Source organism: Macadamia integrifolia, chromosome 8, assembly GCF_013358625.1.
Source record: "Macadamia integrifolia cultivar HAES 741 chromosome 8, SCU_Mint_v3, whole genome shotgun sequence".
NCBI classification, from domain to species: domain Eukaryota; kingdom Viridiplantae; phylum Streptophyta; class Magnoliopsida; order Proteales; family Proteaceae; genus Macadamia; species Macadamia integrifolia.
In genome coordinates this window covers 10,166,113-10,176,685 of record NC_056564.1, presented here as the reverse complement: position 1 = coordinate 10,176,685, position 10,573 = coordinate 10,166,113, and positions in this window count along the sequence as shown.

Sequence of the window (10,573 nt, the reverse complement as noted above, 5' to 3'; positions counted from 1 at the left end):
GCGGTGATACATGTATTGATACCAATATAATGGTCCAGATCTGATTTAAATGCTTCTTCACTGATTTAATGTTTTATTAATTGTATCAGATCTGGACCATTATATTAGTATCAATACACGTGTCACCGCCTAAAAATGGTATTACACAAAATTGTACGAGATCAGAATTGCAGACGATTTCAACCCCTGGCTGGGACTTGAAACCATCCAACGGGAAACCTGATATATGTTGGTATCTAAAAGCATGAATAATGCCATGTTTGTGGGGTAGTCATATTTATTAATTCTCACGTTACAAAAAACCTCAAAAACAAACGAGGCCTAAGCTTCTGCGTCGAGCAGTGGGGAATGTCACATGGGAACGTGACATTGTTACTTTTGTCACGTGGCATACTTTCGCTTTTGCCTTCAACCGCAGCTTTTTTGTTTTAACTAACTGTATACAATATTCAACTACGTATTTCATGTGTTATTGGGCCGGCTAATGGACTTTTTCGAGGCCCACTTTATTAATGAATTGGACAGATGGGGCACGCGCACGTCTCTGAATAGCTCGGCAGGTTACCAGAACTGAAACTGAAGGATAAAAGACAAAGGGTGTAAATGATTGTACGACAAAAATGAGCTGCATCTTGCGCTGGCGGCCAAACAAATGAAATCTTTTCCATCAAAGAAAAAAAATAAATAAATAAAATCTTGAAAGGTATTTTAAAAAATATTAAAAATTTTAAAAAATATTTATGAACTTGAAGGAAAAGTAAATTATTTCATTTATTTAACTGTGAACATGAATTTTAAGATGACTAAATGTACAGAGGAAAGTGGGACCCACTAGCCAATCCCATTGTAATACATCATAAACACCTTATGGTGTATGTATTATTTTTTTTTTCTTTGGTACAAAGGTGTGTGAATTTGTTCAATGCATAGTTACCAAACATGTATTTTTTTTTATCTAAACATTTAATTTTTGAATCTATTTTTTCTTTATGTATAAAATGATCGATATGAAAAAAATATGCATTTATCAAGGGATGTTGAATTAAACACGTATTTATCTATATCTGTTTTGTATTTTTCTATATTATTCATTTTAACCATATTTTTATTTATAGAATAAATAAATAAAAAATAAAACTTAAAATCTCTTCTCAATCTCAAATCTAAAGGGATGTAGGAATACTCCTTATATGCTTATTTACCCTAATATTTTATTTCAACCAATCATAAATAGGGTCTTTTAAGTTCTTTTTTGGTTTAAAATCCCAAATACATCGATTTTTTTTTTGTATATATATACATGAACATATTTTACTTACAAATCGGCCGTATTAAACACATATCACATCATTGTTGTATGTATTTTATTATGTTGAGTTTTTAAAAGTATTATTGCTATCTGGCTCATTCAATTGTTGTACATAATCATTCTCGTATCATTGTCGATCCCAAACTTACTATGAATCAATAACTTTTTGAATGAATCCTTTTATTTTTTGAAAAAAATAGAACTTCATACTCTCTCTCTCTCTCTCTCTCTCTCTCTCTCTGAAAAGAACCCTTTGCCCCTTGTTTTCGGGAGGAGAGAGATAGATATAGGGAGTGTTGGCTTAGGTCATGTTCCCAAACAAACAATCACTTCCCATTTTGAGAAGTTTTCTGTTCAAAAGCATGGGCTAATCAATGCTTTGGGTCTCTCCTCCTCAAATAAGGGTAGAGATGTCATTTAATAGGGAGGAATAGAAAGAGAGACATCAGAGTGCAAGCTTAAGGAGATTTAATCCTCCGCTCGTACGTTCCCTTAGGCATACATTTGAGGATCCAACACATGTCCCATCTTCTATCATTTAAAAGATGAATAAGGGTATCTATGAAAACAAAAGGGACAAGTGTTGAATCATAGCTCAAATGTACATCCATGTAAACATACATGCAAAGAATTCATTCTCTGACCTAAGCCGCAGTTTTGGATAAAGAACATTTTCCTAATTCTTTTATTTCCCTCTCACTCCCTTATTATTTTTTCCTTCAACCCTCCCAGGACTGATTATAGATTGTGATGTTTATTTATAGAATAATGCAAATGTGTGCACGTATGCTCTCCTAGCTGTTTTTAGACTTCAATTTGCTTAGTCTCTTGCATGACGCTTACGTGGCCATGTGGGTCAGCAGTCAGCTCATGGGCAATGGCAAATGTCGACCAAAACCTTTGCATGTGAAGTCTAAAGTTTCTATCTAAATCTTTAATAATTCAACCAATGGAAGTCATAGTTGATTTTTTTTCTTTTTCTTTGTGTCAAATTACAGTTGGAAGTTGGAAGCCAATATATTACAAAGGATTGCCCTTGACATTGCAAGAGATTTGAATAGTCACAAGAATCACTTTCTCAAATTTGTCCTTAGGAATAAAAGTTTTTTTTTTTTTTTTTTTAACGACGGATATCCAAGCCTTCGGCCTGACTAGTCCCGCAGGGCCATACTGATCCCACAATGACATGGACCAGATCATACGGAGGTTGAATGAGAATCATTCAACTTTCACTGAAAGCAGTGAAGAGCACTAAACACCCCCGTGTGAGTGGCCCAAGGAATAATAATAATGTCTTTTAGAACTACTCTTCCTCTCTTTACTATGTTTCTAATAATTAGAGAAATATGGTCCATGTAATCGATCCTATTTAATTAGGATAAGGTTGAATTTAGTTCAGTTGTTCTTCTCAACTAGGTTTTTTGGATTGTATAGTCCATTGAGGAATCCATGAAAAGCACATCTAATCATGCCATGTGGATTGATGTCAAGGAATAGTCGGGAATGACATCAAATTTCATACTTAAATTCAAGCATTGAATGCACCCTTATAATAGTTTATGTCACGCCTCGTTCACTTAGAATCAATCTGGTGACTGGGTTCCCTCCGGGTAACCCAAAACCACCAGGATCATCTGATACAGTAACCATAGCACAACAAGTCACACATGATCAATGAAATATAATAATACAATACAGTGGAAGTCTTGTCATAAATGATTACCTGTAATTTCTCATATACTCTTGATACCCAAATTGTTATACATATACTATTTACAGGTGAGCCCATAGACATAATATTTACATAAGAAATAACAATTTAAATATCGAGAGCACAAAGGAAAATATACCAAAAGAATCAAAAGAGTACAGTGAATAGGATCTGTCATTATTGCCCAGCAACACAACTCTCACACGGGCAGCCTTCATCATGTTCGAATTCTTCAGGGACCCACCAATCCCCCATTGGGGTATCGTCAGTGGGATCCGACACGAGTTCCTCTATAAAATATCCTTCAAAATCTTCTAAGAAGGTTTGCACATGAGGGGTGAGCTCACTAGCTCAGTAAATAAAAAGAAAGACGCACACAAACAAATGCATTCAAATGATACATATGGATGAGATTCATTTTAATCCTAGTCCACCTAAACAAATCATTCTAGGTCATAGTTAATGTGCTACTCATAATCACAGTGCGCATATGCCTTAGGTTCGAGACACGTTCTCCATCCCGCGATACGCCCATAGGGTTATCGGAGAAGGCCCACCGTGAGCACTCGGAAAAGTAAATCATGGTCGACCCATATCATAAATTAAAATTAGTACGATTGGCATCTAAATATATCACTAAGGTTTTCAACTGTCCTAATGATCACCTAGACGTACTTCTAACCACCACGGTGGTCTGCGACCGACTCTTTCCCCCAGTGATAACCCAACACGTAAACCCCTGTTGGGAAGGATTGTAGCATGAGGGAATATGAAATCCTAACCACATACTCCTATATGAGATAGGATAACTGCATAGTACTTCTGTGTCCAATTCCACGGTATACCAATGCATTTGTTTCAAAGCTGACTACGGCATCTAATCTAGAAATACCACATATGATCGAAAAACATCGTCATCATCATCCATCATATGATAAATCCATGTTCAAGATTTTAAGCAAGTAATCATGCATATAGAATTTAAGATACAACATGTTCAGTTCTAAATGCGTCATTCATTCATCAATCACAGTATGAGAATGGTAATCGAAATCTCAATATAGTCCATGAATGCATAGGATGCCAAAAACACTCCAAAAAATTAAGTTTCAAAGTCCTCTCCCCACTTACAAATTTTCGTAGAAGAATCAATACTTATGGTACAGGTAAGATCCGGAGTGAGAAAATGAGTTTCTCGAAACCTAACACAGATAAAGTGTTTAAAAATATGTCTAAATTGGGACTATAAATGACGTAGGATATGGTCACGACACATTAATAGTGTGAAGAAGGTTGTTGGTGAGTTTGTGCTCAAATAGAGCTCATTTGGGCTACAGGTGGGCCATACAGGTGGGTAGGATAAATCACTTGTGTAGTCTGCCTAGATCGGCGAGTCATACTGGCGGGTGAGGCACCCACCGATCTTACCTGCCAGTAGAACCAGATGGGACAGGGGTGACTAGTAGGTCACATCGGTAGGTTAGGCACCCGTCGGTCTTACCTACCGATAGAACCATAATGGTCAGGGGTGACTGGGAGGTCACACTGGCTGGTCAGGCACTCGCCGGTCTTACCTATCGATTTTCTCAGATTTTACTGTTTTCCTTTTTCATTCCATTCCAACTCTTGAAACCCTATTAGGGTGGTTCCCACTTCATTTTCCACACATTCTAAGCCTCATCTACCTGATTGTATTATGAATCTAAGCCATTAACAAGATTTGGGGTAAGAAATCATACATTTATTTGAAAAACCACAAATCTTGGAATCCTCTTTCCAAACCCAAATGTCACTTCAATAACCTCCAAATCTTTGTTTCCTTTCTCGAATACTTTAAGGAAATCATACAATGGCTTCATTATCCTCTAGATTCAAACATATACAAGGACAGTTTCATCACATCTCAAGGGTTTATGGTGTTACTTACCTCAAAATGTAGATCTCAAGACACCTGACACTATTTCGGCGATGGAAAGGTGAGGTGTGGCTTCGGAATCCAAGGGTAAACCTCCTTCCTCTTCCTTCTCTCCTTCTTCCTCTTTTCTCCCTCTTCTTTTCTCCTGTCACCCACTTTGCTAAAAGCCATAAATGAGGGAGAGACAGTTATCAAAGCTATTTATACCTTAGTGTTATAAATATCTTCTAAGGTTCGTTTGGTTTTGCCCATTTATGGACCAAAACACATTTAATCGTGTTTTCGAGCGATGTAACCGATATCATCCGGCATATAAGATCTCAATACGATGAGGAGGTCCAAACACACATGCTTATCCAAGCCAAGCATGTTGGGGTCCACAATACCCTAACAGGTGGGTCACACTGGTGGGTCTCACACCTACTAGTAACACCCACTAGTTGGCCAAACAAGCGAACCTTACTGTATTTTGGAGGAAAATGGAGTCATAACATGTACTTCACTCTCACCACATGTTGTGGATCAAGTTCCTATCATTCAAATACGATAGCATACCTTTCTTAGTCATACATAGCATTGTGATATGTGCAAGGGCACGGCTTAAGCGTGTCTCGGTATACCTATTGCCTGCATCTTGATGTTGGGGTTATGAGTAGCATCCCTTCTCGAATAGATTCAAGAAGTAGTTGTGATATATAATGTATCAAAAAGGTCAACTAAAAATATCATATTCAACTCAAATTCTTAGAACTTTTTCTTTTTCAAAGATTTAAGGCGCAACTATGCCTTCTCACTGCCCACTCTCTCCTCTTTCTAGAAAGAAAGCCATGTTAATCCAATGCCCCACACACTAGTTAACAATTGCAACATATCCTTCTATTTTGAAGCGCCTTTCCCCTCTCATGCAAGTCATCATTTCTCACCTCGCAAGAAGGCTTTCTTATGAGTAGGCGTACTTAGCTATGTATATATTAACACAAGAATATATGTACAAGCATGCATCACAACCCAAATAAATAGGATGCGGCCAATAGTCCTCCTTGCTATATAGACCACTATAAGCACCATAAGATTGTATTGGATTGATGGTTGTCACTTTTGTGAATTTTTGGGAAGATCTATGCCAAAAAATTAAATTGAGCTTGAGATGGCACTTCAGAATTTCAAGGGCACTTCTTATTACTAGACTATTAGACAGAATTTAGACCATGAGAGGGGGGGGGGATGAGTGTCTTTCTCAGTGGTTGGCTAGTAGGCAATTGGACTCGAGCAAAAGTCCAGGGAAGGTCACTAATTCGACCCTCCTACCCCATCTTCTTGAAATATGGTAATGCTTTAGTACTAGTTAGTAGTAAATGTGGCCAAGTGACTCCCTTCTGGCCCCTCAGGGGTCCCCTATGTGGCCCTGGTGTGAGTTTGAATCCAAGGAAAAAGAAAGAAAAAAAATACTGAGAGAGAGAGAGAGGGCATCCATGTCCTGAAGTGTTCTCCACTCCCTAAATTGCCTCTGCTCTGCCACTGGATTTGAAATCGATAGTGCAGCAACAGTGGCGCTCAAGTCTTATCTTCTCTTCAAACTCGTGTAAACAAAACAAAACCAAACCAAAGCAGGCGGTTTTGCGTTCCTCTCATAAGAATTGTACCCCCCTTGATGAATATGCTCCCGCCTATGATCACCCTCATAAAGTGAAACCCACTTGCATAGAAATTTAGATAGATCTAAGGCGGCCATTTCGTAGTTTTTCTTATCTACATCATCTGTTCTTGCTCAAAATCAGGAGACTGCATAGTACTGACTTAATACTAATATATATATGCATAAACATTTACAAATACATGTCAATTTATGAGAAGTTATTTCATTGAATTAGATTATGAAATTTGACATTTGGTTAACTTAGATCTTTTTTTTTTATATATAAAATATCAAATTTGTATTAAAAGGAAGAAAAAGAATAGTACATGAAATAATGCGAGGAAAATCCTAACCCAAAAATACAAATGACAAAATGAGTAAACCCAATTTCGACATTGAAATCAATAAGATTCTCATCTGTCGATAAAAAATTCTATGGAAGGAAGCGGCGTCATGAACAAACTCCTCAATCACGTGTGGCCTCTTTATCCAATTATTAAAATGAATTGGATCATCTGTCCATCTGACATAACATGCATGTGTCTTTTAAAATTTGAATAAGTTATAAACCTTTGTAATAATAATATTTCATTTTTTTCCCTCCTTTTGATAATGTATTTCACAAAGTTACTTAAAAGTTCAGACTTAGAGAGTTTCAAATTGAACTAAATAGCAAATAAAGAGAAAAACACTTATAATTTGTTATTTTATTTGATCCTCATGACAACAGCTGATGGAGAGGTTCCCAGTAGACTTTTGGTTAGATAGTCAATTTAAACATGATCGGGACCCTGTGAATCCAAAAATTATAGTGGTATCTGGCTCCAAATGCATAGCCTCCAAGTTTTATCACCTCTCCTCTTCGTAGGTAACTCATTATCTCTTTTTCTCCACATGCATGGACATACACACTCACACACGTGTGGCATGTATGACACATCTTGCTCCTCTGGTAAGTATATATATCAAGGGTTTTCTTCCAATCATTATACCTACTTAAATATGACACTTCACTATTTGAAACATGATAATACATAGGTTAGTCTATGTGATAAAGGACAAACAAGCATGTCATTGATACAATTTAGCTTAAAATGAGTGGAGGAAATAGCTAAAAATTACAAAGGTGCCATTTTATACTTTATATTCATCTGCATTTGATGGTATTCTGGTAATTTTACAAGAACTTTGAATCAAAGCTTGAGCTCGGTTGGCAAAGACCAACTCCTCACAATAAAGAGGTCAAGAGTTCAACTCTCCTTGGAGCTTAACACTTAAAAAAAACTATAAAAAAATTATAAAAAATAAAATAAAAATCACTTGTTTACTTTGTGATGAGGTTAGAGGATACATCTCATGAGGAAGAAAGACTCCGATGTAAGATTTCTTATTAGGTGGGCTAGCATAGTCAAAGATTTGTTTTCAAAATCGATTTAGTAGTGTTGACTAAAGATGGAGAAAGCAGAAAGAATCAAATATTATTGGTAAGTGATCTCTATGGAGATATTGGATTCTATTAGCACACCTTAATGGTATGAAATATTTATTACCATGTGTGGACCTAAGGTATTGTTTCCTTAATGGGGAGGAAACCCTAATTTTATTACAGGGTTGGTTCCTACCCTCACCCGTATATATAGTTATCACTGACCCATTAAGTGAAGCTAACAATCAAAAGCATAAGGGAAAGAGGGTAGACCAGACCAACATTGATCGTGTTGTACAAGGAGCATACAAGAAGACATTGAGGAGTTCTTATTCTTCAACCATGGATTCAGGTATGCCTAAAATGTGTATTTTATAGTGTTTGTCGTGCATGCTTATCGATCTTCATGAATCGTTCTGTATCTGTTTTCTATCAATGGTATCAAAGCCTCGTTCATGAAAAATCGATCGGCTGTACTACTAGTAATAAACATCAATTTTTTCTCCTCGAGTCGTTTTGTTTTGAAGAAACAAGAAAAATAATATATTATTACTAAAGGATAAAACTTACAAAGTTTTATTTAAAAAAAAAAAAAAAGTTGACAAAAGCAACCGTGTTGCCTTTTTACAGTTTGATTTAAAAAAAAAAGTGACAAAAGCAACTACGGCAGATTGCTTTTACTATTTTGGTTGTTTAAAAAAAAAAGTGACAAAAAGTAAAATGTAAGTACGGTTTTATTTGAAACCGTGTTTTGGTTGTTTTAAAATAAAATAAAATAAAATAACATAGAAATGTGTCATGAGTTTTAATTGGTTGACTCATAACAGAATCATAAAGCATAATTATTTACAGATTTACTTTTTGTGACATTTGGTTTAGTCACTATCACATTAAATATATAATTTTGTTATTTCATATTAATTCTTGTGCTATTTGATTCAGTCACTATAGGGAATTATTATGCAACCCATGATGTTGTTCTGATCTGTCATAATAGGAACACTTATGATTTTATATATTAAAATTTTATGTGCTTTTGCATATTATTATTTAGTAATTCTTTGATGGAAAATTATTAAAAAAAAATATAATGGGCATACAGTTACAATCCAGGTCTATAGAGTTTTCGTAACTTTAGAGATTAGACTTCCACTTAGTGGGCTAATTTCTAAAGATGCAAAATCACTATAGATCATCCAGATGGATTGCAGTCAAGAAAGCCATATGGTGAACGATGTGCTCTTGCCAACACAGGTGAGTCTTCGTTTGGTCGGTTTTGCTTGATAGTGTGAGGGTGACGTTTTGAGCTTCACTATTTTGGAGGTTCTTGTCTTGCTACCACAGGTGACGGAATCTACAATATGGTGTTGTTTTTTGGCGTCTCACCTTACATGTGCAAGATTTCACTGCATGTTAGGCGATCTTGCCACCACAGGTGTGACCCCAATGATGCTGGATCTTTTCCCAGTTCATGTTTTTCATACAATTGTTAAAATTGGTATTGAGATAAATCTGATTAATAAGCCCTAATTAGTTAGTTTTCATTATATTATTGGGATGTTGGTATGGTTTTGGTTATTGCATATTGTATGTTTTGGTAAAATTTTGGTAATTATGATTGCCAGCTATGACTTCCCAATTATCTTCCATCAAAGTCCTGAATGGTTCCAATTTTGAGGAGTGGATAGACTCTCTTACTGTGTCTCTTGCAATCATGAGACTCGATTATGCCCTGAGAACTGATAAACCCCCCGAGCCCACAACTGAGAGTGATGCTACTGCAAAAGCACTTTATGAAAAGTGGGAGGAGTCCAACAGATTGTGCCTGATTGTTATGAAGCATACTATGGACAAGACCATTAAGAAAAGTGTGCCTTCGAAAGAAAATGCTAAGGATTTTCTTGCAGCTGTTAATACAAAGTTTACCAAATTTGATAAGGCTGAGAAGGGAACATATTTAGAGTGGTTCTCATCCACTCGATATGATGGCACAAGTGGAGTACGTGATCACATTATGAAAATGACCAATTATGCTGCCACATTGGGCGAGATGGAAGTGAAGATATTTGATTCTTTCCTTGTGTGGCAAATTATGCAATCACTTTCATCATCGTTTGATACTCTTAAGACCTCCTATAATGCACAAAAATTGGAGTGGAATCTTGAGGACATGACTTCCATATTGGTACAGGAAGAGGAAAGAAAGAAGAAGGAAAAATTTAACTCTGCTTATTTTGTTTCCAATAATGGGGGTAAGAAGAAATTCAAGAAAATTTGGAAAAACAACAAGCAAGAAAAATCAGAAAAAATAGAACAGAAAACCGATTAGAATCTGAAACCAAAGACTAAGGCTTTTAAGGGAAAGTGTTTCTTCTGCAAAAAGGATGGACATATGAAGACAGATTGCTATGGCTATAAAAAATGGCTTGAAAAGAAAGGTACATCTTTAGCTCTAGTGTGTCTTGAATCCAATCTTGTAGATGTTTCTCCTGATTCGTGTTGGATTGATACTAGAGTAACTATTCACATCACTAATTGTTTGCAGGAATTAAGAAGCAGGAGGAAACCAAGTGAGG